This window comes from Oryx dammah, unplaced genomic scaffold (assembly GCF_014754425.2).
Source record: "Oryx dammah isolate SB20612 unplaced genomic scaffold, SCBI_Odam_1.1 HiC_scaffold_18, whole genome shotgun sequence".
NCBI classification, from domain to species: domain Eukaryota; kingdom Metazoa; phylum Chordata; class Mammalia; order Artiodactyla; family Bovidae; genus Oryx; species Oryx dammah.
In genome coordinates, this window is record NW_024070202.1 from 118,392,684 (window position 1) to 118,420,354 (window position 27,671).

The window sequence follows — 27,671 nt, forward strand, 5'->3', positions numbered from 1 at the left end:
CCGTGAAGACCCGTCTCCAGATACGGTCCCCTGAAGGGACTGGGGGTCAGGACTCCGGCATGCGACCCTTGGGGACGCAGTTCAGCCCCAGCACACAGCCTCAGTGGAGACCGCTCGGTCTTTGCCTCTGAGGAAAAGTGGGGAGACCTTTGGGGAGATTCCCCTTTTGACCACAAAAGGGGAAGTCGGAGAAAGCAGCTTAGTGAGCGCTAATGGGACTGCATCTGAGGAGGCCGGGCTGGCTGGTCCCCTTATCAGGGCGGGGATGGAGGGGGGATAGAGGGGAGGGGATGGAGGAGAGAATGAAGGGCGGGGGAGCCCGCTCCTCGTTACCCCAACCCCCCAACTTCCCTGCCCCCACCCCCTAACCCCAACCCCCAACTTCTCTGCCCCCGCGCCCCTCCTCCACCTGGTGTTCTAGCCTCCTCCGCAGCCTGGAGAGATAACTGCTGTTCTGGAAACCAAACAAACTCGAGCATAACAACCAACGGGCCACACACTCTGTTTGCTTGGGGTGTGCTCACCCAGCGCCGGGGGTGACAAGGTTGGGTTCTCAGAAGCCTGGTCCCCGGGGCCTCCGCTGACCACGTGGGCACCTGGTGTGCTCGGTGAGCGTCCTGAGCAGTTTCCTGACTCGCCTGCTTGCTGGGCTTTGTCTTCTCCTGCTGACTTTGATTTGTTTTCTTTGTTTTTCTGGCCACACTGCACGCACAGCTTGTGAGGTCTCAGTTCCTGGCCACCTCTGGAAGCATGGAGCCCTAACTCCTGGACCCCTGGGAAAGTCCCGACTTCGATCTGTATTTCTGGATTTTAATCTATTTCCCATAATGCAGAAATACACGTTCACTGTGAAACATGGACGGCCTTCTGCGCCAGGCCGGGACACAGCTGCATCACGTGAAGATGGGGGTTGCGTGCTCGAGCAGTGAACGTCGGGGGTAATCCCTAATTTCTGCTGCTCTGACAGCACCAGCATGTGCCTGACCTGTACGACGTGTTCTCTTAGCAGAGCTGGGGGCAAAGGTCGTGTACATCTTCTCTGATCCTGGCTGGGCAGTGAGCGCACACGGTAGGTTACTGATTCTAACACTAAGGTGCTGCTGTGTTGAGTAAAATCCAGATTCAGATCAGATCAGTCCCTCAGTCGTGTCCGACTCTTTGCAACCCCATGAATTGCAGCACGCCAGGCCTCCCTGTCCATCACCAACTCCCGGAGTTCACCCAAACCCATGTCCATCGAGTCAGTGATGCCATCCAGCCATCTCATTCTCTGTCGTCCCCTTCTCCTCCTGCCCCAAATCCCTCCCAGCATCAGAGTCTTTTCCAATGAGTCAACTCTTCGCATGAGGTGGCCAAAGTACTGGAGTTTCAGCTTTAGCATCATTCCTCCCAAAGAACACCCAGGGCTGATCTCCTTCAGAATGGACTGGTTGGATCTCCTTGCAGTCCAAGGGACTCTCAAGAGTCTTCTCCAACACCACAGTTCAAACGCATCAATTCTTCGGCGCTCAGCTTTCTTCACAGTCCAATTCTCACATCCATACATGACCACAGGAAAAACCACAGCCTTGAGTAGACAGACCTTTGTTGGCAAAGTAATGTCTCTGCTTTTTAATATGCTGTCTAGGTTGCTCATAACTTTCCATACAAGGAGTAAGCATCTTTTAATTTCATGGCTGCAGTCACCATCTGCAGTGATTTTGGAGCCCCCAAGATAAAGTCTGACACTGTTTCCACTGTTTCCCCATCTATTTCCCATGAAGTGATGGGATCAGATGCCATGATCTTCGTTTTCTGAAAGTTGAGCTTTAAGCCAACTTTTTCACTCTCCACTTTCACTTTCATCAGGAGGCTTTTTAGCTCCTCTTCACTTTCTGCCATAAGGGTGGTGTCATCTGCATATCTGAGGTTATTGATGTTTCTCCTGGCAATCTTGATTCCAGCTTGTGTTTCTTCCAGCCCAGCGTTTCTCATGGTGTACTCTGCATAGAAGTTAAATAAGCAGGGTGACAATATACAGCCTTGGCGTACTCCTTTTCCTATTTGGAACCAGTCTGTTGTTCCATGTCCAGTTCTAACTGTTGCTTCCTAACCTGCATACAGATTTCTCAAGAGGCAGGTGGTCTGGTATTCCCATCTCTTTCAGAATTTTCCACAGTTTATTGTGACCCACACGGTCAAAGGCTTTGGCATAGTCAATAAAGCAGAAATAGATGTTTTTCTGAAAACATCTATTAGTTTAAAAGAAAAGGAAGGAAGAGACTCCTTTTACATGGATCAATCAGAACTGGAGGAGGCAGAGACAGAAAGCAGAGCGTCCTGGGCTGAGAGCGACACAGATGTCCTGGAGTCGGAGTCGCAGCCAGAAAGTCGTACAGCCAGAGAATGTTCAGAGACCGTGAAGAGGGTGAGTTTTATGTATGTGAACTGGGTCTCCATGGAAAATCTAAAACTGAACTGAATTCAGCGGTCCCCAGAGTGCTCGGAACCCTGGTGCCCGCCGAATTCACCACCGCTGCCCCTCTGCTCAGCGGCTGTGTCTTGCTCCTGGGGGTGGTGGCCCTCCTCTGAACACTAGGGGAGGTTCGTGCTTATGTTTATGAGAGGGTCACAGGCAGGAGGGCTAGGGGTCTCCAAACGGAGGAAATAGGCTGAAACTCTCTTCAAGTTCTGTGTTGCTATGACGACACCTGGTTCCACCTGAACTTAATTTTTCTCACACCTGGAGCTAACCAATGTGTTTTTCTTATGGAAATGTTTTCCTTAAGCTATGTTAACAAAACGATGTGTTTGCTTTGAAATTTGCCTTTCTTCAAAAGGGTTCCACCAAAGACTGATAATAGCTCAACAAACCAATGTTCATGTCAGTTGTTTTATGGCTGGGGGATGACACAGCTTGTGACATCCTATCTCAAAAATGCATTTTGTGGGAGAGGGGCCTGCTGAAACCCTGTCACCCTTGAGGTGTCTCTCTTAACTGATTAAGAGCTTTCTAACACCTGAACCAGCTTGCTGAAACTAGCACGGGGGCTCACTCCGTCCCCCTTCTGACGTCTGTGTCAGAAGCTTCCCCAGTCCCTTTTTATACCTTAATAAAACTTGGCTACACAAAGGCTCTTGAGTGATCAAGCCTGGTCCCTGGTCCTGCAGCTAAATCTTCCTCTTCGGAGATCGCGAATCCGACACCGTTCCCCGTGAGCTGTCATTTCCAGTCACTTGCATTTCTTCCATGACTCACTGGATCCTTGCCTGTGGGGCTCCGGTGGGGAGCCTGGTTTCCACTGCCCAGCACCAGCGTCCTGCTCCGGCCGCCTCGCCGGTGGGCCCTCCCCCAAGCTCCTGCCCTTCTCCCGTGGCTGGAACCTACCTTGTTCCCAGGCCTACCTTCCTGAGATGCCCCGGGCCTGGAAGGCGAGCCTGTGATGGCGTTCACTGGTTTAAGGATTTCCTTGGCCCCCTCACCTTGTTCTGGTGTGTTCCAGAATGCATTTGAGTGTCTTAGAGCCATTCTGTACAAGAAGAGACTTTTCAAACAAGAGCTTCAGACTTTCACAGAATGCTAACAGTTATTCTTTGCAAAGATGTGTAAAAATAGAAATCATTTCAGTTGTGAGACTTCTGGAAAAGATTTAATATTGGTAACATGAAATTTCGAGGGGCGAGTGAAGACAGAGCAAGAGGGCGTGGTCATGGGGTGGATGTCTGCAGCCCTCCGGGTCGGTGGGAGTCGCCTCTGCAGGCTGGGGTGTGAGAGGGCAGGCTGTCCACGGGCAGAGCTGGGCGCTGCCAGTTCCTTCTGGGAGCCCCTGGTGCCAGCCAGGCTGAAGGTGTCAGAGCAGGTCAACTGCCCCGGGGTTGCCCCTGCCTTGGGCCCAACAGTGCAGGGCTGCGACCCGGGCCCTCAGTCCCCGCCCCGAGGCTGCCTGCCCTCTGGCCTTCTGCAAAACCCAAATGTGGAAAAGCTGAACGCACAAAGGCTGCTGCTGCTGCTGCTGCGAGCCAGGTATCCCCCCTCTGGCTGGAGGGCAGGCTGCTCAAGCTTCGGAATCACTACAGAGCTGCTCGGTTAAGCCTTCATAAAGCGGGCGAGAATTTCACCCTGAGGTCCTTCGTCCACGGGCTCAGACTGACTGCGCTGCAGCTCCCCTGAGACAGAGGGAAGAGTCTTGGTGCTTCAGCAGCTCCACATCCACGTCTCCCGTCCTCCAGCGAACCCTGAGATGCTGCGCCCTGTGTGACCGCGGTCAAGTCTCTTCAGGGGTTAATATCCAGAAGCCGAAAGGCGGTTTCCCCGGTGGGTGGTCTGGGCACTAACAGCTCCCTCTAAAGGTGTTGCCAGTGCACTCTTTGGACAGACTTTCCACCGTGAATCACATTTTACCGAGGTACTAGACGTCAGCTCCATAAGGGCGGGCACTGTGACGCTTCCTGTGGGCATATCAGCTCTTTTCTGAGTATGGTTTACACCGGCATCCGTGAATATGAAAATGAAGTCCATGAGTTCAAGGTGATCTTGTAGGGGAGGAAAGCCTTTTTTCTCTACCTGTCCATGAGGCACTGCAAATCAAACTGACAAAGAGCCAGATCAACAGGAGGGGAAAACCTGGAGTTTATTTCCACATGTGACACACTTGGGCACAGGAGAGCTCAGTGCTGAGTAACTCAAAGGGGTGGTTCAAGCTGGGGTTTAAATACCACGGTTATGCGTGAGGCGGAGGGAAGGCACTTGTGGGAAAACAGACAACTCTGGGGGAAGGTAAACGGTTTTCAGGAGAGCAGACCGGAGATAAAGCTGGGGATGATGTTTCCCTGCACAGGGTGGCGAGCAGTCTTCCCAGCTCCTTCAAGGCCACGCGTCTGCCCTGGGAAAGGAGCTGGGTGGGTTTTCTTCTCCCTTCTGCTCAGAAGGGAGTTCCTGGGGGCCTCATTTCCCGGCAGTCACTCTCTCAGTCAGACAGGAAGGTGACGGGCAGGCCTGGCGCCTCGTCTGCAGACGCTCCGGTGTCCTGAGTGTCTGACGGGCTCTCTGCTGACTGTCCTGCTCTGCTGTGGCACACCTTCGTCCCCTCCAGTCTCCGCCGCGGTCCTAACCGACCATGGGCCTGGCGGGCCTGCTGACTCACCTCTGCGGAGGCCACCACGCCTCAGTTAGTCACCCTGCAGAGTGCTTTAAGCAGTGGTTCTCAAAGTGGGGTTCCTGGAAATGTGCCAGAAGCCTATGTTCTCAGGCCCCGCCCAGACCTGCCTGAGCAAACTCCACGGGAGAGGCTGGCAGAGCTGGGCGTCCTCGGCGCTCCAGGTAATGCCAACTGGAGTTAGAGTTTGAGAGCCACCAACAGAATGTGGGAAAATGGCCTGGTGCCTGAGGCCAAGAAAATATTCTTTATTTTTAAGAGTAAAATAATCATGACACCAACACCAAAAGTAGTTGTTAGTTTTGGAAAGAGTCGGAGGCGATGGAGCGACTAACGCTTTTGCTTCACGCTTTCACCTCCGTGGACACAGCACCCTTGCATTGTGTCTTCTGCGATTAGAGAGCCGTAAACTATCTCCAGGACAGTGAAAGGCGTGAGTAACTGCTGGGTCAGCTAGTGTGCACGGCCCGCCCTGTACTCACTATTCACTCCTGTAGCTAGTGTGCACGGCCCGCCCTGTACTCACTATTCACTCCTGTAGAGACTCCTTCCTGTGTTCTCTGACACCGTGTTGTGATGGTTTAGTCGCTAAGTTGCGTGCTATTCTTTCTAGACCCCGTGGACTGTAGCCTGACAGGTTGCTCTGACCATGGGATTTCCCAGGCAAGAACACTGGGGTGGCTTGCCATATCCTTCTCCAGGGGGTCTTTCCGACCCAGGGATTGTGCCTGCATCTGCGTTGGATACTTACCGCTGAGCCACCAGGGAAGCCCCTTTCATGCTGCTGCTGCTGCTGCTGAGTCGCTTCAGTCGTGTCCGACTCGGTGCGACCCCATAGACGGCAGCCCACCAGGCTCCACCATCCCTGGGATTCTCCAGGCAAGAACATTGGAGTGGGTTGCCGTTGCCTTCTCCAATGCATGAAAGTGAAACTTGAAAGTGAAGTCACTGAGTTGTGTCCAACTCTCAGCGACCCCGTGGACTGCCTAGGATCTCACGAATTTAGAAAGATGGAAACAGAACAATTTATAAGGGGGGAAGTGTAGAAAGAACTGAAATGTCCATCCACAAGAAGACTGCAGGCGGTCCCTTGGCCACGGGTGACAGGGCAGTAATTCCTCCCAGGGTGGGCAGGGCGGGTTCCAGCACCTGGCCACCCTTTGAGTTCAGTCTGCGTGTGTGTCCATCTCTCCAAGACCCTGTATTCACAATTTGGAAACACAAAAATCTCTACAAAGCACACTTCCCCCCCACAGGTCATTGGGTGTAAAACCTGATGTAAACTGACCTGAGGCCATTTATAATCGTCAGTGTGAACATTCATCCATTTTACGGCCAGGAATTCCAGAATGTGGCAACTGAAAACACACACAAAAAAGTTTTGAGTTTGGCTTTGTGGAGGGACCTTACTGAGGACTGTAGCCGGGAAACTGTCCTCTCCGATGGGTCTGGGAAACTGCTCCAAAGAGGCCAGGGAGGAGCCAGCAGTTCTGGTGAAAAAAAGAGTTGAACATCAAAACATTACTGCTAGTCACATAAACCAGCCATTCAGGTTAGTGGCTTTAGTGCTTTGCTGTGTGTGGAGAGATGCAAGAGTCTGGGGTCATTCAAATTAGCCCTACACGTGTGTCTCAGCTGCGGAGGGCCTGCGAGCTGTTTCTCTACATCCCGAATTCAGCATGCACTGTCCCGGGATGGGGTGGGGAAGCCCGCAGTGGCTGATGGCTGGATGGTGGGTCACATGCTTCTGTCCACAGATACGAGGGACTATGCGGTCCTTGCCCTGAATTCCCCCTCCAAGTCAGGGAGAATTCAGAAGTCCAAAGCATGTTTGGCCCCAGGAGTTTTTCAGAAGGGCTTGCTGACCCACCCATGTGCATCACCAGTAACAGGTGTGGCCCCTGAGGCTCTGAGAGGCTGGAAGCGTCCATCTGCATAAGTCTGGCTGCATGCTGACTTCACAAGACGTTGCACTGGACTGAACAGTGTCCCTGGTTTTCATGTCCACCCAGGGCCCCAGGATGGGGCCTTATACGGAGAAGCGTCTCTGCAGGCGTCCTGAGTGAAGTGAGGTCTTACGGGATGTGGGCGGGGACCCCAAACCCCGTGACTAGTGTTGGGAATGAAAATGGAGAAAAGCGACCCTCTGCGCTCCTATCACACCATCGGTCCTTCTCATCACTGCGCTGCACAACGCTGCTGGTCAGTCAGTCGTGTCCAACTCTTTGCGACCACAAGGACTAGCCCCCAGGCTCCTCTGCCCACGGAGTTCTCCAGGCACGGACACTGGAGTGGCTTGCCATGCCCTCCTCCATGTACTTGCTGCTGCTCTCCAAATGTGAGGGGGAAGCTGCACTCACCAAGCTACCCGGGGAGCCCAGCTGGGGTCCTGCAGTTTAGCTCAGCTCTGACGTGATGATCTATCTGACCCCCTCCCAGAAGCCAGCCCCAAGCGCAGGCCATCACCTGGGCCTCTGCCCAGCCCGCTCCACAGCAGAGCCCAGGACCCCCTGCTCCAGCCCAGCCGCTTCCAGAGCAGCTTGCAGGAAGCTGGGCAGCAGCTCTTTCACTGGATGACCTGCCTCCCTTGAAGGATCCAGGACAGGGCGAGCCAGCGGGGAGAGAGCCCCCAGGCCAGGTTTTGGGGGCACTGAACCCCCTTTCCTCCCGGGGTGCCCCACCCTCCCAGAGCCCCCACGTGGCCACCGACCCGGAAGCTCTCAGAATCCCTTCAGGCGGTGGTTTCCATGTATGCATAGCTTCTCTCTGTGGGCCTGCTGGATTAAATGAGTGCCTGCTGGTGATGAAACTGGTGTCCTTTCAGGGGGCTCAGAAGAGCTCCCGTACCACGGTCCTTTATGTCTTGATGTAGAAAATAATTCAACAAGAGAGAAAGTGATTTATTAGAAAAGAACGCTAGTGAGGCTCACAAGCGGGCTGGTGAGGGGGTGCGGTGCCACGAGAACTACTGGGCTCTAGCTTTATAATCAAAGAACTGGGCAGGGAGAGACTTTGTCTGTCTTTCCTGAGTGGATGGCATGCTCCCATCTTCAGTTCCTCCTCCAGGTTGAGCAGGGGAATTCTCTGGGCCCTGCATGGTCGAGCTAGGTCCACAAATGATTGCTCTTCCCACGCGCAGAGGACATGTTCTAGGGATCAGTAACTCCCTGAGCACCCTGGGCAGCAGGCGGGCCTCTTGCCCCATTGTTTCATTGTCTGGGGCCAGGTCTGTGTTCCTGTTGCCTGGTTTTGTTGCTAAGCTAGGCTGCTTGGCTTTGTGGTTAAGCAAACCTGCTTTCTGGAGTGATCATTAACTCATAGGGTCTGCCATATTTTCCTGCTTACAGTCCCCTAGCGGGATGAGCTGTTTAATCACCTGCTGTTCCCCTTTGCTCTGATCATGTCAGAGATGAGCTCAAGCTCCAGCCCATCCCCCACCCAGAGGTCATCACCAGGGTGGGGCTGACAGGCCAACTCCTAATCACGGGGTTGGTTCCCCTGGCGATGCTCCTGGGGGTGGGGTTCACAAAAGTCACCCCATTCACAGGAGCCCAGGTGTGGTTGAAAGGGGCTTCTTATGAATCTCAAACTATGGCTCAGGAAATCCCCAGGGTCTTAGCGGTCCGTGCCGGACGCAGAGGAAGGCTGCATACCTTTGTGTTAAGTCCCAGCATTGTCACTGGTGCCAGCTGACCGGCAGGCTCGGCGTCCCTCTGCCGTTTCTAAGCTTGGTCCTAACTTTTCTTTTGGCCGCACAGCATGTGGGCTCTCAGCTCCTTGACCGGATCAAATCCTCATTCCAGCATTGAAGGCATGGACTCTTAACCGCTGCGCCGCCAGGGAGGTTCCCATCCTAACTTTCTTGGGATTCTGGAGTACTTCCTGCTGTGTTCATCAGGACGAGTGGGCAGAAAGGAGAGACCCGGTGCCTACCCAGGACGCAGCCCGAGGGGTGGGGCGGGGGGCGTCCAGGACGGGGCAGGCCGGGGGCCGGGGCAAGGGGTGGAGGGGGTGGTCCAGGACAGGGCAGGCCGGGGGCCGGGGTAGCGGGGAGTCCGGGCCCTGCCCCGGGAGGTTGGAGCATCTTAAAGAAAGTGCTGGAAGTATGCCACCTTACCCTTCACCTCGCCCCATTGGCCAGAGCCGAACTGGGATGCTGTCTTCATTCTCAGTTCAGTTCAGTCGCTCAGTTGTGTCTGAGTCTTTGTGACCCCATGAAACGCAGCACGCCAGGCCTCCCTGTCCATCACCAACTCCCGGAGTCCACCCAAACCCCTGTCCATCGAGTCGGTGATGCCATCCAACCAGCTCATCCTCGGTCATCCCCTTCTCCTCCTGCCCTCAATCTTTCCCAGCATCAGGGTCTTTTCCAGTGAGTAGTATAATTAAAACAACTTTGGGGGGAAAAAGAATTAATTCCCATCACTCCAAAATCTTCTCTGATCTTAATAGACATAAGAAGTTACATTTATTTTACTTTGTTGTAATCAGCGTGTAGTTCTAAATGGCCAAGAACCTAGACCCTGAGGCTTAATTCTAGAGAACAAAGTGGGGAAAGTGTAGGCAGGGCAGTTTCTATCAGATCCTCCCTGGAAACAATCATCTGCTGACCCAGCGGGACTGAGGCTTCCACCCCAGAGCCCTGGGTTCCCTAAGGACCAGGAATCGCCCCCTGCCCCCATCACCCCAGAGCCCTGGGTTCCCTAAGGACCAGCAACCGCCCCCCGGCAGGACAGGGGGCCCAGCAGCTGACGGAGGACCTCAGCTCTCCCGGGGTGGCTGGAACGCGCCCGTGCCCCACGGGGACGCTGGCCAACAGCCCCTTCCAGATGCAGCTGCAGCTCTGAGAGGATCTAAATCCCGTCCAGTTGGATCTGGTTCATCTGCCTCTATCCTTCTGACCCACAAATCCTGCTAATACCATGACTGTTTGCCAAGTGATGAGGGGCTAGAAAGACGAGGGGCGTCCAGCTGCTGTAAGGGCGCCAAGAGCCACGTGGGTGCAGATAGAAAGGAAGGAATGTGGGCCGCAGCCAGCGGGCGCCAGGCAGCCAGAGAGCTGGGCGCGGACGCGGGCTCGCTCGCCTGTCAGGTCAGGTGAGCGAGACTTCCGGCTCCTGATGCCCGGAGAAAGGGGCCTGGAGCCGGTGGTAAGCCGCCCGCCCCCCCAGAAACAGCCGCAGGAGCAGCGGGACTCCAGCGGGCAGACCACGCAGCTGTCCTGGTTTCCCAGCTCCGTGAGTGCTTTCACTCTGGATGAAAAGGTGCAGTTGAGACAGACAAGAGCCTGCCTTACTTTCAGCCCTCGCGAGTGGCTGTCCTGAGTTGTCCCTCTCATCTGTTGAGCGGTGTGAGGTTTCCTGGGGTCATCCTGGTGACGGCCGTGGGTCTGAGAGCCGGACGGTGTCTACGTGAGGGCAGCTGGCAGGCTCCCAGGCCTTCCTTCTTTCTGGAAAACACAGGCCCGCGTCGATGGCTAACGCCGCTGATGCTAACTGTAAGATGTCGTCAGGCATGCAGACGTGCCCCTGGTGGGGTCCCTTTGCTGGGACTTTGGGGCCCAGCTCTCAGAGCCCTGGGGGCTCCTGCGACCCCAGCCCGAGAAGCTTCATCTCTAAACACCTCTGAGCAGCTGGTGGTCTGCCTGCATCCTCTCCTTCCCACCCCAGAGCACAGTGAGGCCTCTCCTTCCCGGAGGGTGACCGCTGGCCGAGCTGGCTGCTGAGGCAATGTCCCCTGAGTCCATCAGAGGGTGAACCGGGCACAGCACAGGGGACCGCTGTGGGGCAGGGGCACAGGAAGGCAGCCGCCCCCCAGCACCTGTATTCCTCAGAGGGCCGCAGTCCCCTGAGCCTGACGGCCCCACCCCCACGGCTGGCAGGACTGTGAGCCTGGAGCCCGCACCCAGGGAGCTCCCCCACCCCAGTCGGGAGGCTGCCCTCCGGCTACAGAATCGCCCCTGGCCCCCTAGGTTGCTCTTTGGACCCCGGGCTGGCCGTCAGCATCCTTCCCGCTGGAAGGAGCCCTCTGGGCCAAGGTTCTCCTGGACCACCGTCTCCAGCCTCTGGGTGCAGGAAGGTGTCAGTACGCATTCACCCATCGAGTCCATAAACATTTGCGGAGACCTACTCCGTGCTTCAGACCCTGGAAGGCACTGGGGGTTGGGCATGGGGCTGTGGGTGCTGGCTGGAGGGGTAGCCAGCACTGGGAGGGTTCGGGCCACGGTGATTCTGATGGACGTCCCCAGGGAGAAGAGGCCTGGGAGGGTCTACTTCCAAAGGGCCTGATTTCCAGGGCACGGGGTACAGAAGACACAGGTGCTGGGCGCAGCTGCAGAGAGCAGTCCCCTCGCAGCCGGGGGACTCGGGAACGAGAGGGAGCAGGCCTTCTGTCCAGGCTGGGGAACTGACCCGAGGTGACCCCCGCATGGGCACCGGCCCCGGGACGCCCCTGCTGCCCCACGTCCACTCCACTCCACTCCAGGCCTCCCTCGGACAGGCTGGGAGTCTTCCTCCTCCTCGACGTCAGAACAAAGTGAGACGCTGTGGACACAGCTGGGGACTCTGTTGGGGAGGAAAATCTTTCCTTGCTCTTCTAGACTCTTTGGCCAGTCTCACAGTTAAACTGACAGAAGACAGATTAACAGGAAGAAAGCAACTTCCATCCCTGCGGGGGCCCCATAAAAGCTGAACTGACTCTAGGTACATGTACGCTCAGTCGTGTCTGACTCTTTGCAACCCCATGGACTGTGACCCTCCAGGCTCCTCTGTCTTGGGGAGTCTCCAGGCAAGAACGCTGTGGTGAGCTGCCACACCCTCCTCCTGGGGACCTTCCCGACCCAGGGATCGAATCTCTGACTCTCCTTCTTCTCACTCTTCACCCACAGCATTGACAGGTGGGTTCTTTACCACCAGCACCGCCTGGGAAGCCCAGGGTGACTCTGGCCCCCTTCAGTTACACGTTAGATCATGTTCTTGCACGACTGTCTCTTTTCTTACGAGTGAAGACGTTACACAAGGTTACACAGGAAGCTTTCCTTATGAGATCATACGTGCTAAGACAGCTGGAGGCAAAACGTCGGGATGTCTGTAACCCGCGTTCAGATGGCTCAGCAAAAACTGGAAGAGGAAGAAAGACTGAGCTGTGAGGGGTGGCAGCAGTTGGCGAATGGAGGTGAAGATACCTGTTCATTCGACTGGTTTTTCAATTTTCCTGGAGTTCTGAGAAATTAAGAAGTCAGAGTAGGGGGGCAGGGTCTGTGTTGCAGGGACAGTCCGTTAGAGTTGGGGGGTCAGGGGGCTGCCCTGGCTTATCTGCCTGAATCGTGGCACGCCTGGGAGCCCTGGCTCCATCTTGGGCGGTGCGGGGGGGGGCGGTTCCATTTGCTGGTGGCTATGTGCTGGGGACATGGGTCCACCTACGGCTGATTCAACAGAAACCAACCAATCCTGCAAAGCAACTATCCTTCAATTAAAGCTAAATAATTTTTTTTTAAAGTCAAATATGTTAAGAGATAAAGTAAAAGCGTAGCGGGGGGAAGTGAGGGGAATACACCAGCTTACTGGGAACCGGGACACAGTCATCCTGCAGGGATGCTGCTGGAGAGGAGAGGCCGTCCACTGGAGAAGCTTTCAAGGAGTGAGCGAGGGCCCGTGTGGCTGCAGCTACAGAACCACGCTCCTTCTCTCTGCTTGTCCTTCTCAGAGTGTAGGAGGCACCGTGACAGGCGGCGGAACTCCGGGACTGGCAGGTTCCTGCTTCCTCCTCTTAGCTGGGCACGCTGTGCCCGGGCAGTGGGTCTGAGCTCTAAGAGAGGGTGCCAAGCTGCTCTCACTCCTTTGCGGAGCAAGTGGCGGTCCGCTGGAGGAGGCCTCGCCTCCAGGAGTTCCTTCTGTTCCCAGGCCCCCGAGGCTGCCTCGGGCACCCCTCTGCCTCGTCTCTGAGCCTCAGTTTCGTCCTCTGGAGATCCGAGGGACCTGGTTCTGGGCAGAGCAGTCATGGAGAGGAAAGGCAAAGGGCTGAGCAGGGGCTTTGCGTGCTGCGAGCACTGGTGTGGAACCTCCAGCTGCCCAAGCGCGTCTGGTTCGTTGCTTCAGATTTCCTCCAGGGGAGTCTTCCAAAGTGGCGATGCAGCCCACCCAGTGGGCAGAACTTGGAGCAGAACTCCAGAGTGATGGAAGTGGTCCTCAAGCTTAGCCAGGCACTCAGTCCGAACCCTGAGATTCTCCATGAACCAAAGCCAGAGGCCGCTTTCCAGAAGCCGTGGTGGGAGTGAACTCTGGGTACGTCCTGGCACCTGGCTGGCCTGCAGGTCATCCTCTCTGCATTTCTTGGCTCACACGGGAAATAATAAACGTTCTGTATGTGTTGGTTAAATAAAGAAGAGGCCACGTGACTGAGAGGAAAAGGGACCCAACAGGCTGCACACACTGGGCCGTGGGACCTCCGCCCTGGTCCTGTCTCCCAGGTGCCCGATCCTCCTCCAGAGAAACCTCATCACGTGCACTCCTCCCAGATAGCCTGATAGTATTGGTTTGCAGTCTGAGTGCCTCCAGGATCACGGTCTGGTTACCGTGCAGGAGACCAGTCCTATGGGGGAAGCTCTGATGGCTTTGTTTCAGGCTCACCGCCTGCCGCCCAAGTCCAGTCCATGCTGCCCAGGGGCCGGCAGGGATTGGCGAGTGGCTGGCGGTGACTGTTCCGGAGCGAGTGTTGCAGTCTAGTGAGAGGGACAGGGGGTGGGGCTGAGCCTCAGACAAAGCCTGTGCTCGCTTATGATCTGCTTGAGAGATGGCTTCCCTCCCATCTTTTCACTGTGATAAAACACACTCAGCATGAACTTCACCATGGGGACCATCTCTACGGCTGGTGGGACACACTTAACCACTACCGTCTCCATCACTCAACTTGTAAAGCTGACACTCTGTCCCCAGTAAACACAGACTCCCCCCACCAGCTCTTGGCCGCCCCGCGCTCCCCCATCTACTTTCTATGAATTTGACGACCTTAGGGACCTCAGGGGCTCTCCCAGTGGGTCAGTGGTAAAAAAAAAATCCACCTGCAGTGCAGGAGACTCGAGAGACGTGAGTTCAATCCCTGGGTTGGGAAGACCCCCTGGAGGAGGGCATGGCGACCTACTCCAGATTTCCTGCCTGGAGAGTCCCATGGACAGAGGAGCCTGGCGGGCTGCAGTCCACGGCGTCACAAAGAGTCGGACATGTTCCTAGGAACTGGGTTGCTGGATCATACGGTGGTTCTATTGTGTGTGTGCGGTGGGGGGGCTGGGGGGCGTATGGAATCTTAGTTCCCTTACCGGGGATCGAACTCCCTGCAGCGGAAGCATGGAGTTCTAACCACTGGACCACCAGGCAAGTCCCTATTTCTAGTTTTTTAAGGACCCTCCATACTGTTCTCCATAGTGGCTGCACCAGTTTACACCCCCACTGACAGTGTAGGAGGGCTCCCTTGCCCCACACCCTCTGCAGCCCTTGTTTGTAGACTTTTTGAGCGTTCTGACCTGTGTGGAGACTTTTGATTGATACATTCCTGTCGGCCGTTGAAGGCAGTGTTCTGAGTAGAGAAACATATACACTAAATATATCTGTGAAACTGCCCATGTCTCACTCAACACCTGGAGCTTTCACCATACCCTTTATCTGCGACTCTAATCTTCAAAGTTTCAGCGCACGTATGCGGCACAGCAGTCCCCGTCATTCCTATCTCCCTGACAGGGAACCGAGGCTCCTGGCAGAGTCAACGTCACAGCTCGTCAACACTGACGCCTCACTGGGCCTCCTGGGGACGCCGGGCACACAGCTAAGCTCGTGCCTCAAGTGCTGGTGGTCCCAACGGAAAAGCAGCCTTTCTCCTTCTCGGCCCCGGCGCTGGCTCTCTGTCCCCTTCCCGCTCAGCCAAGACCGCACTGTCCAGAGGTCCGGCAGGGTGGCCATTTTCAGACACAAGCTCCTCCCTGTTCGTTGTCTGCTGAGATGAAGGACCTTCCCTATTGCTCACCCTTTACGCATGCTGAATGTGTTCTGGAATCCCAAAGCTCCTCACTCACAGTTCTCTGCAATCCATCTGTGTCCTCCTTGCCTCCTCCCCTGGGGGGTCCTGTGTCAGATGGGGGGGTCCCACCTCTGACCCCCCTCTGTCACTACCCCCTCGACTTCCCATCTGTTTTAAAAGAACGTGGGGTTCCAAGCATCCAGACTCCTTGAGAATGACTTTAACCTTCGCTTTCTCTCCAGCATTCAGTTCCTGTTCTGTCCACGGCCTCTTTAGTTAGAAAGACGCAGGAATGTCTGTCTTTGCAGAAATAAACACAGCAAAGCCAGGTAAACACCAGGACTTCCCGTGAGCTTCTCTTTCTTGGTATCTTCTTTCCTTCCTTCTCTCTTGGGGACAAATCCGTCTAACTGCTGCCAGGGTTTCCCACCAAGCACCGGGCTGTAATCCAGTCGCCTGGAATCACTCCAGAAAAGGCCACCGACCTGTGAACCATGAACAGGTCTCAGCTCCCCTCCGTCTTTCCTTACGTGATGATGTTAACTTTCTCCTGGGCCCTCCCTACCACCAGCCTTTTGCTCAGCTGCTCCTTCTCTTCCCATAGCAACGAGGCTCTCAAGCCTTGGTGAGCAGCTCTGACAGCCTTGGGAGCCCTGGGTCCCGGTGACACCACCTGCTGGGTGTTTCCAGCAGACCCCCAGGTCCCTTCTCCCCACAGCCGACATCTGCACTGTCTCCACCCACACCAGCTCCTCCTCCTGGTCAGAACCGTCACAGCGTGGAACTGAGTTTTCCTTTCCTTCACCTCCACACCTCGTCAGGCACAGGCGCTCGAGACTTCTTTTTCCTCTATAACCCAGAAACGTTTCCAAGGTTTCACGGTCACCGTTTCCTTTCATTGCCTAGTGAAACAATTTGAGTCTCCTTCTAAAGTGACTGCAAGAACTTCCCTGGTGGTCCAGCGGATAAGAATCCACCTGCCAATGCAGGGGACTCGGGTTCGATGCCTGGTCCGGGAAGATCCCACAACGAAGCCCAAGGGCCGCAACTACTGAGCCTACAGGCCTAGAGCCGGTGCTCCGAGACGAGAGAAGCCGCCGCAATGAGAGGCCCTCGCGTCACAACTGCAGCGGAGCCCCGCTCATGAGGACTAGAGAAAGCCCCCGGCAGCGACAGAGGCCCGGGCCGGCTGCACTCACTCAATCACTTTTAAAAATGGTTAAAAAAGTATATCTATTAAAAAAATAAGAATAATAACATGGCTGCAAGAAATCCAGAACCTGTTCCCTCCCTGGGCTCCTCTCCTAGGGTCTCCGGGCTGGGATCCGCCCCATGGTCACCATCTTTTGAACACAGGCCCAGCCCCTGCTTCTTCCTCAAGATGACCTTTCACGCACAAAAAGAGAACACCAGGCTGGAAAGGCTGATCCCCCTTTCTGCAACCCTGAGATGTCACAGAAGGAGTGAAAACACTTGGAAATAGCTCGTGATCCCACATCAGTGACCACAGGTCCCCGGGCTCCCTGCCCTGTTGCCCCTCCACGGCGGCCCCTCCCAGCCATCCTCCCAACCAGGCCTCTACTGCCCACCTCCAGCCCTCCCTTCCTGTCCACCTTCTGCAGTTAAAACAGTCACAGCTTTTGCAAAGATGCTCTTCTCCACAGTGTCACCACGTCACACAGCCCTCCAGTCGGCCTCTCTCCGCTAGACTGCGTTGACACCCGTACATTTGCAGAGCCAAAAAGGAGCTTTCCTTCTGAAATGAGAGGCCTGTCACCATTCCTACAGTGTGGGACAGCTTTAGTTTTAGAAAGAGTACTAATCAGCCGTTCAATCAGCTTCTTGGTGACCCTTGGAAGGATTTCCTCCGTCTGGAGTTCTCTCCACCCACACAGGGCTTCAAACATTAACTCCTCCTGGTCTTTCAGTACTCACTCTAGCCGGGCTGCTTCTGAATGGAGGCGCAGATGCGGAGAGCTGACCTGTGGACACAGTGGGGGAGAGGGACAGCGGGTCAAACGGAGCAGGCAGCATCAGCACACACACGTGAGCCTGTGTAAAGTGGGTCCTTGGTGAGAAGCTGCCGTGTTTAACCCAGGGAGCCCGCTCTGGTGCTCTGTGATGACCTGGAGGGGTGGGGTGGGGTGGGGGGAAGGCAGGGGGGCTCAAGAGGGAGGGGCTATATGTATAATTATGGCTGATTAGAATCTGCCTGCAGTGCAGGAGACCTGGGTTCCATCCCCGGGTGGGGAAGGTCCCCTGGAGGAGGGCATGGCTACCCACTCCAGTGTTCTTGCCTGGAGAATCCCATGCACAGAGGAGCCTGGGGGGTTACAGTCCTTGGAGTCACAAAGAGTCAGACACGACTGAACGATGAAGACTTTTTCACTTTCCTTTTGCTTTTTTTTGTTTGTTTTTGATAGGTAAGAAGTAGATTTATTCCGATTCAGAGAGAAGCACTCTCCACAGAGTGTGGGCCATCGCAGAGGGTGAGTGCAGCTTTGTATTTTTGTATGGCAGAAACCAACACAACACTGTAAACATTAAAAAAACAGAGCAAACAAAGAAAGCCTGGCTTCTTCTGAGGAGTTTTTCTCCATCTGTGCCCGGCCCCACCTCCAGCCCTATCCTGGTTTGAATGTCTCCCCTCTGGGCCGCGGAGCCTGTATGCTTAGATCCCCGAAGCTCTGTCTTATGGCCCTGTCTTCCTCAACGGATTCAGAGGTCCTCGAGGGGAAGAGTCCTGGTGTACAGCAGGTGCTCAACGTATGCTCACGAGATGGATAAATGAAAACATACTCATGTTTATCCCACAGCTGTATTCAATCTCTCATCACTTCACACCACTGTGTGTTACGGAAGACTCATGATTTCAACGTCATAAAAATGATTTTATTAGTTTTGAAATGTAATAGTAAAATAAAAATATACCCAACACAAAAGTTCAAACAATACTTCAAATCAGGAAAAAGAAAGTGAGGGGACTTCCCTGGTGGTCCAGTGGCTAAGACTCCAAGCTCCCAGTGCACAGGGCCCGGGTTCGATCCCTGCTCAAGGAACGAGATCCCACGTGCTGCAACTAAAGATCTGGCACGTCACAACTAAGACCCGGCACGGCCAAATAAATAAATATTTTTTAAAAAGGAAAAGAAAAAAGTGAGAATTATGTGAAATACTCTTTGCTGAACATTCTTCCAGTTCTCAGTGTGTTGAACTGGTAGAATATGCCATCCTAGGTATGACTCTTGGGCATAAAGATTATTTGGCAACTTCCTTTGAGAAACTGCAGGAGCAGGAGAAACTGAGAACTACATCAAACTTTACCCTTTTGTGGGGGAAATTTGCATTTATAAGAGAAATCTCCATTTGTACATGCAGCTTCCTCCCTGAGGGGCTTCCCAGGTGGCAGGGGTACACAATCTGCCTGCAATGCTGGAAACTCCAGTTCCATCTCAGGGTTGGGAAGATCCCTGGAGACGGAAATGGCCACCCACTCGTTATTCTTGCCTGAAATCTCATGGAGAGGAGACTGGCAGGCCACAGTCCATGGGGTCACAAAGAGAGGGACTCGACTGAGAACATACAGGTTAATAAAACCTGTATTTATTTTTCTCTTTTGTATTTCATTATAGAGAGTTTCATTATAACCAAGAACTCAAAAGCAAAGACAGAAAATTATATGAGTACGGCCCCATCCCCATCCACCCACCCCCACCGCGGCAAATAGTTTTACTAGGAGAGCACTATACCCAGTGTCTCAATAATGCAAGTTGGATACATTCGACGCTAGTAAGCTTAATGACATTATTATTTTTATGGCTTGCAAAGTATTCCTGATAAGGAACAGATTATCTCCAAAGTCGATATCAGTAAACTTGTATGTTCTTTTTTCTTTCATTTTCTGTTCTTGCATTTATTGCCCCAGGGCAAATTATTTACAAATGTTATTCTTCCATCAGAGATGAATTTTTCAGCATAGTAAAAATTGCCAAGCTGTCATTGAGGACCTTCACCTTTGGTTCCTGGACTCGGCAGGCTGCCTGTGTGTGTGTGTGTGTGCCGGGTCTACAAATTTTCTCCTATCACTTGCACGTTTGGCTGGGGAGAAGTCCATGCCTTTTATCAGTTTCTCAAAGAGACAGAAGTTTCTCGACACAGAAGAGCTATGAATTCCTGAGTATCACTAAGTGATAAAGCACAGAGCCCAGCGTAGACAATGAACCTTCCCAGGAAGTCCATATCCCCATTTTACAGATGGGGAGCCAAAGTCACTGTCTCCCTGCTCTTCCTTCCAACCTGCAAACTGCAGATTAGTCCTGGCCGGGCTTCCCTCCCCCCCACGCGTCTGCAAATGCAAATCCTTGCGGTTCCCTTTTGTAATCTCCCATTGAAGTACCGTCCGGCAGCACCGCCATCTGAGCTAACACTTATTGTTCAATGTCTTTCATCGCTGAAGAGCTTCCCTGTTGTTCTACAGACCGCTCTTTACAGCTGGAGTATTGGCTAACGCTCAGGGTGTTTGTCCCCCTGGAATGCCGGGAGGCGCTTTGTTGGTAGCCTTTGGTTTCCTCCTGACACAGTTCACTGCATGGACAGATGTTTTACTCCGTATTTTTCCGGAGGAACACCAAGTTATTCGTGGCTAGCCCACTGGACTCCACGTCTGTTGCTGTTTGCGTGTCCAGGTTAGCTCCCGCTCGCCTCGGGTGGGGTCTCATTAAATGTGAGACGTCGCTCGTCAGCACTGTCACCCCGGAGGGAAAGCAAGCCTGGGGCCTGCAGACGGATAGGGCTGCGTGCGGCGCCGGTACTGAGGAAAATTCCGCCCCGCCGCGGTCTTCTCCGCTTCGTCAGGGGACGCGAACCCGCAGCTCCGCCGAGCCGCCCCGCCCGCGGAGGCTGCTGTAACCTTCCAAAGGAAGGAGCGAGAACTGACTCAGCGTAAACACACCCTCCTTCGCTAACTGGTCACCGGCCCAGGGCCAGGTAGGTAAGACAGGGAGGACTGAAGAAACCCCAGAAATGACTCCGGAGAATCTAGGGCGGGAAGACCAAAACCCACAGCGCCCACGCCTCAGGCCCCAACGGACACGGACGCGCGCCAGGAACCCGCACGCGGCGCCGCGCGGCTGCCGGCGACGGGCCTCGGCTGCGCATGCGCGCTGCCCGCCGCGTCCCGGGCCGCGCAGAATCTTCGGGAAGGCGGGGGAGGAGGGGGGTCGGGGCGGTCGGGGCTTTGCGCACGCGCGGCCTCGGGGCCGGGCGGAAGTGTCGTCGCCGCGCCGCCGCCGCCTGACGCACTTCCTGTTTGTTGTTGGAGAAAGGAGAGAAAGGAAAGCGCGAGGACCGTCGCCGCCTCCGCCACCGCGCCGCCGCGCCGGAGCCGAGGAGCCCCGGCCGTAGCCCCAGCGCGCCTTCCGCCGCCGGCTCCCGCGTCCTCGGTGAGGGCCGCCAGCGGCCGCGGGAAGGGCCCGGCGGCCCCCCTGACCCGGGCCTCGGCTGCGGCGTGTGGGGCCGGGGGCCGAGGACTCGGGGAAGGGGCCCGAGGGCTGGAGACGGGGTTTGGTGTGGGGCCGGGCCGGGCCGCGGGCCCGCGTCGGGGTCGCGTGTCGGGGCGGGCTCCGGCCGTCCCCTCGCCCCCCTCTCCGCTCCTCCCCCTCCCGGCCGCCGCCGCTCCCGGCGGCCCCCTCCTCCCGGCGCCCTGGGGGCCCCGCGCCGGCGGTTGGGGCCGGGCGGGTGCCGGGACCGAGCGGCGGGCTCGGGGTGGAGGCGCCGAGCAGCGGCCGGGGAAGGGGCGAGGGAGCTGCCGCGTGGGAGGCTGAGGGTCTGAGTGTCTGAAGGGGCCGCGGGGACGCCCCTGAGCCCAGGAGGGAGGTGGGTTTGCGGGAGGAGTCGGGGGCCGCGTGTCCGGAACTCCCTGCCGGCTCCTCCGAAGCGTGTGGGTGGAGGGTCGAAATGGTTCGGCTTTCAGCTCACCAAAACGGTTCGCTTGGTTTCTGTTCAGGGTGTATGGCAGTTTATATAACTGAAGTTTCTGTCAAGTTTTGCCCAAGTAAGGAAAGAATTGACGCAAGAAGTGGAAATTGCAAACTTGGGTTGTCTCGCGAAACGTTTTCAGAGTGTGTGTGGGTCGCCGGTCAAGACGTTTAAATCTCACTGCTAACTCACGAACCACGGAAAGGACACGGCCTTTGTGGAAAGGTCTCCGCACCAACCCGAGGGGGCTGCCTGGCAAGCGTGGGCGCGGCGGCGCCCTCTGTGTTCTCAACGTTTTTATTGCAGTTGTGGAATCCTACTAAGACTTTATGGCTAGAATCTTTTAAGGCGACTAATTGATTTAGTGGAAAAGTTAGGCCGACTGCCCAAAAAAGGAAAGAGAAGCTGTTACCATTTGAACTTACTTGTTCGTGTTTTAGTCGCTTTTTTTCTAGTAGTTAACCGAATCAGTGTTACCTTGATTTGTGGAAGGCATTTTGTACTTCTTTCCCCAACCTATTTCTAGGCCACCGCTCCCCTGATTGTTTCTGGGAAGTTTAGTTCACACTTCTCTTGTTTCCAGTCAGAGACCTCAGCTCCTGTGGGTGTGTTTGTGTTAGTCTCTCATTCCTGTCCGGCTCTGCTACGCAATGGACTCTAGTCCACTAGCCTTTTCTGTCAGGGGATTCTCCAGGCAAAAATACCGGAGTGGGTGGGTAGCCGTTCCCTTCGCCAGGGGATCTTCCCAGCCCAGGCATCGAACCCAAGTCTCCTGCATTGCAGGCGGATTCTTTACCATCTGAACCATTATGAGTGTCCTTTGTGCGTGCTGTCTAAGGAGCTGTGGAATTTGGGGGATTATGCAGAGTGTGAACTTGGGGAGTGAACTGGCTAGGTTAGTCCTTTGTAGGTGGGAGGAGAACAAAAGGGGATGAGATGTTGGTTTTACAGATTGGCCTAAGCAGGCTTGGTGTGCAGTGCTGTACAAGACGAGAAAGTTGGGAATTTAAGGGTTTTTCCAAAAATTTGACATGTGTTCAGCACCCTCTTTAAAATGTCATTGTTAAAAAAAATAAAATAAAATGTCATTGTTTTAAATTCGTTTTTCTTGACCCGAAAGAGGTAGATTTGAGAATTATTTCTGGCTGCAGGAGAGAGGCTTACCTGGAGGGCTGGGTGGAGAGTATGGTTTGAGTAATACTCTGGATACTAAGTGGAGGATAGGGAATTGTGGTGTGACTACCTGCAGTGAGTGGCAAACAATAGCCTTACTCTTCAGGCAAACCCATTGAATTTTTAGGTGTTTGATCTCAGGGTAGAACCAGTTTCCCTTGTATTGACTCTCTTGAACAGCTCCAAACAGAATTGTACTCCTCACCTGCAGTGACGTTCTCCACCTGGACTCAGGTTTGGGGTGGAATGCGTCTGTGCCTTTCATAGTTTTAAAGAAGACACAGTCATTTTCAGTTCGGTTTTTCGGCATCACAGTGTAACCCTCAGCGCGCCAGCTTAGTGATGTAGCGGTCACCTCACCTTCCACCGGGGTGCAGTCACCCGTGACTGCACGTTCAAGGTCAGCTGCTGCTACCTGGGTTAGTGCTTAAGGATGATTAAATGTCACTCTTGGTGTCTGTTGGTAAGAAGTAAGTGAACGTAGTCAGTCTTTTGATATCTTAACAGAATTTTTAGAAAGCGTGTTTTTGTTTTTTTCTTTTTTACTTTCTTGGAAGTGATCTAGAATGTGGGCTGGTGGTCTGTGTTATAAACCTGGTTTGCTTAAAATTCGTCCAGGACGCCACCCAGTGGCAAGAGCAGGTTAACTGCGGGCTCATTTGTGATCTAGGTTGGGATCAGTGGCAAGGTTTAAGAAGTGCTTTGGTTTCTCTTGGTGAATAGAATTTAAGAGAACTTCAAACTTAAAAAAAGTGAAATAAATGAAGAAAAGAGAAGTTGGTGAAGGTAAGAATAGTGCACAGAAAGACAATTTTAAAGCCTGATTGAAGAAAGTGGCTTACTGGATTTGTCAACAAGAAAAAAAGTTGGTGCTTCTATTATAGATTATAAGGTGTTTTTCGAACTTTTATTTTTAGGGAGACATACAAAGAACAGTTGATGCCTTTTGTTTCAATATCCTACTTAAGAAAGAAATGTTGGAGACTGCTTTAGAGGGCAAGCTTGCGCCTATCCTTTTACTAGAGTAAAATTTTTTTCTGAACTGAAAAAAGGTAAATTTAAAAAATACTTCATTTTTAAAGTGAGGGGAGTTTCTGGAAAAAGGACTAAAAGGTTAAATTTTTAAGTGCTGTAGTATATATCAGAGTAGAGAAGGTTCCGTCGAATTTATATTCTAAACCTTACTTCAAAAGCTGTACCTCATTTAGGCATAGTTTGGTTTTCTCTGAAAATTGCTAGCCTGTTTATAAGGACTTCTTGACTATTCTGAATAAAAAGCAGCAATCACCGCCTTTGGCTGTGAGGCGGTGGCTCTATTTGTGTGTCGGAATACTCCAGGTATTTAGGGTTCTAAACTCAGGTGCAGGGGTCACATGTCTTTGGAATGGTGATTTCTTACGGCAGCATGTGATTTTGTGTCTTTTGAAATTTTTATCCTACCTTTTTCACCAAGAGAGGTGGGGAAATGGCAGCCCACTCCAGTGTTCTTGTCTGGAGAATCCCTTGGACAGCGGAGCCTGGCAGGCAACAGTCCATGGGGTCTCAAAGAGTCGGACACAACTGAGTGACTGTCACTCACTCTTTCACTCTGTGTGCTGGTGCGCTGGGCCCTCCTGTGAGGGCCTTTGGGCAGACCTGGAATTTTCCATCGTGTGCTTTTGTGACTGTAGAGTTGTCCTGGACCCAGAGTGCTCGGAAAATATCGGTTGAATTGGATCCTTTTTTCCTGGTTTATCGGTGCCCCTTCTGTGGTTAATAATGGAATCCAGAGGTTAGGGGAGTTTAGAGAACAATGTAGCTAGCGTGCAGATTCAGTTCACAAGTACCAGCACTGATGAAACGCCAATACGTGCCATGTATTATTTTAATGAAAGGAAGTTAGTCATACCTGTAAGTGTCTAATGGGTGATGATTGCCCATGAGAGAATGGTCTTGGATCTTGAGTTATAGAGGAAATAAATTCCCTTGTTTGTTTCTGGAATAGTTTAAGGCATGTTGAGTAAGAACAAGACACGGAAGAAGATGATTTGTGGTAAGGAATGACAGTTGATCTCCGTCTTTGCCCCCTGCTCTCGGTGCTACATCTCTTCATCAGATAATGAGATGATGTGGAGGAACTTGTCCACGTTTGCCATCTGTTTCTTTTTAAACTTGCCCCCTTTCCATTAAGCAGTAGTATTTCACAAATTTAGTTCCATGTCACAACATGAATTCAACATTTAAACAAGGTGTTTAAAGTTTCTCCACTTGGAAGTTAGAAGGTAACAAGTATTTTGATTTGCTGATTTTTTAAGCTGAAGAATAGAGAATGTCTTCAAGAGACAAATTGCATAACGTAAAACACTGTGTAATAGGCAGTAGTCTGTAGGGCAAAGCTGTCTGGAAGGAGGAAGATTGATTTTCCCCCTTCAGCTCCGTTTCCAACATGGATGGGAAAGGAATAAGGAGCATTTTTATTGCAAGCAGAGTGAGGTTTCTTAGATGTTAGATGGAGAGATATCTGAGAACAGTCTTTTGGGTGGAAAGATGGTTATTTAAAAATTTTTTTGCTGTGCTGTGTGGCATGCGGGATCTTAGTTCCCCAGCCAGGGATCAGACGTGTGCCTCCTGCAGGGGGATTGAGGAGTCCAGACCACTGGGCTGCCGGGGAATTCTCAAGGTTGTCAGGTTAGCCCAGTTACACAGTTTTAATTTGTGTGGATGGGCAAGATTTGGGACAGAATAGCCAAAGGACTCAGTGCAGAGACGTCTTTGTTACACCCCGAGCTTGAGGAACATGGCTCGGGGTCATCATGGAGAGGCACGAAGGCCAATGTGTTGGTAACAGTCGTGTTGGGCGCAAAAGTTCATTAGTGTCTATGAGACCATGGGGCCTGTGTAATGACTTGGAAATTCTCCTTTAGAAATTCAGTAGAGACACAGGGTTATAACTTAGAAGGAACTAGTTAAGCTGTTCAAGAAACTTGGCTTTTCAGAGCTGATTGACAGGGATGGATGTTTGTGACTGTCACCTGAGGTGCTTGTTCGGAATCTTGCATATGAATAGTTGAGGAAGATGGAAAGGAATTGCTTCTGTGAGTGGGCCATTGTAAGGTAAATTCTGCACAGACATCCTGGCACCCCCGTGACCATTGAGATGAGCGACCCAGGCTGAGGAGCGAGAGCCTTGGGAGGTTTACAGCTCTGTCTCAAGTGTTGGCGACGTTGTGGTGTATGCCCCGTGAGACCTGTATAGTCACACTCACTGTCAGAAGGAGGGGCGTCCTGGGAAGCCCTTTCTGAGCTACAAAGGTCTGCAGGGAAGAAGCAAGTTAGCTGAGGACCTGTCTTGCTCACCGAGGCACAACATGAATGGAGGAGAAGCCCAGGTGCCCACAGGCAGCTCACAGCTGTTGCTGCCTGCTGCCGAGGAGCTGTGTGTGGCCCTGGGAAGGTGCGTGGCTGCTCACTGGAGTGGCCCCTGCTGTCAGCCTTTCCTTTTCTTGTAAAAGGGAAAATCCTCTTCAGATTACTTGCGATTGTCAAAAACAGGTACTAAATGTGGGTTATTTTTTAACCATTCTTTTTTTTTTTTTAATTATATACTTGGCTGCACCAGGTCTCAGCTGTGGCATGGGGGGATTTAGTGGTGGCATGCCAATTCCCAGCCACGACTGTGGGATCCAGTTCCCCAGCCCGGGCCCAGCATTGGGAGTATGGAGTCCCAGGCACTGGACCACTAGGGAAGTTCCATGTGGGTCTTTCTTAAAGGTGAGGTGTTGTGACGAGAGCTCTGGAAAAGCTCAGGTGTTGTTACTGAAGTGGCCAAGGGGTGAAAGACGGCAACAACTGGACGCTCATACTGGCGACCCCTCTTTATCAGCTGTGCACCTCTCCTTCCAGGGTGCCTTGAGACAGTAGGTAATCACCATGTGAAACCATGTGTGGTGGTAAGCACAGCCGAGGGTCCCTTGTTTTAGTGTTTCTAATTTTGGTTTTGATGTGCGCAGTAGTAGTTCAGGCCCAGGCAGACCCCGTTTTATAGCGGTTCACTTTAGTGCAGGTGTTGCCTTTTTTTTTCCCCTGAACAAATCGATGGTTTGTGACAACCTTGCGTCGATCAAGTCTGTTGGCCCCGTTTTTCTCACAGCATTTGCTCACTTTGTGGCTGTCAGTTTGGTAATTCTCAGGCTATTTCGAGGTTTTCCATTCTTACGTTAATGATCTGTGATCAGTGATCTCTGATGTTACTATTGTGATTGTTTTAGGCCCTTCTAAGACCAGCTAAGACCCTGTATTCTGACTGCTTCACCGACCCCACCATCTTTCTCCCCCTGCTCAGGCCTCCCTGTTCCCTGAGACACAGCCATACTGAAATTAGGCCAGGTATATCTCTGCAGTGGGCTCTTCAGGAGAGAGGAAGAGTCTCCCTCTCAGTTTAAATTAGAAGCCAGGAATGAAGACGTTTACTGACAAAAGGCCTGTGGAAAGCTGGAGCTAGGCTGCTGGTGCTGAATAGCCAGGTTCTGAATGCAAAGAAAAGATTCTTGAGGGAAAGTGCCACTCCAGTGAACACATGAGTGGTGAGAAAGCACAGTTGCCTTACTGCTGCAGTGGAGAAAGTTTTCGTGGTCTGCCAAAGCCCAGGCACGGCTCTAACTCTTCAGTTGTGTGAAGGCTGACAGAGGTGAGGAAGCTGCGGGTAAGTCTGAAGCTGGCAGAAGCTGGTTCATGAAGTTTGAGGAGAGAAGCTGTCTGTGTAACGTCAAGCGCAGGGTGAAGCAGCAAGTGCTGATGTGGGAGCTGTAGCAAGTTACCCAGAAGATCCAGCTCAGATCCCTGGAGAAGGCGGCTGCACGGAGCAGCAGGTTTCCAGTGTAGGTGAGTCAGCCTGACGCTGGAAGGAGACGCTCACACTAGAGAGAAGTCAGCGCCTGTCTTCAGAGCGTCTGAGGACAGGCGGGCTCTCTGTGAGAGGCTAACGTGGCGGGGGACTTGGAGGTGAAGCCAGTGCTTGGCGGCCATCTGGGAGTCCTGGGGCCCTTGTGAGTTACTCTGAAGCCGCTCTGCCTGTGCTCTGGAGCCGAGCAGAGCCTGGGTGGCAGCACCGCTGTCGGCAGCGCGGCTCCCTGGGTGTTTCACACCCACTGCTGAGGCCCGTGGCTCAGGTTAGAACATTCTTTCAGAAGTTACTGCTCACTGACAATGACCCGAGAACTCCGGAGGTGTATAGTGAAATTCATGTTGTTTCATTCCAGCTAGCACAACCTCCATTCTGCAGCCCATGGGTCAAGGAGTAATTTTAGACTTTCCAGTCTTGTTATTTAAGAAATACACTTTGTTAAGGGTATTGGTGCCATAGACGGTGATTCCTCTGGTGATCTGCACAAAGTCAATTGA

At 53.3% G+C, this 27,671-nt stretch overlaps 1 protein-coding gene across 6 annotated transcripts in view; it reads left to right on the plus strand.

Moving 5' to 3' along the window:
* The first annotated feature begins 18,729 nt into the window (after positions 1-18,729).
* DNAJB6 (DnaJ heat shock protein family (Hsp40) member B6) overlaps positions 18,730-27,671 on the plus strand; it is a 51,936-nt gene continuing 42,994 nt past the window's right edge. For 2 of the 6 annotated variants that reach the window (XM_040260542.1, XM_040260543.1), the window contains exon 1: positions 20,443-20,584. The gene's annotated coding sequence lies outside the window, so the exon portion shown is untranslated. Of the gene's footprint in view, positions 20,130-20,410; positions 20,585-27,132; positions 27,153-27,671 lie in introns of those variants that run through there. The other 4 variants (XM_040260537.1, XM_040260544.1, XM_040260534.1 and 1 more) reach the window with 4 other exon arrangements.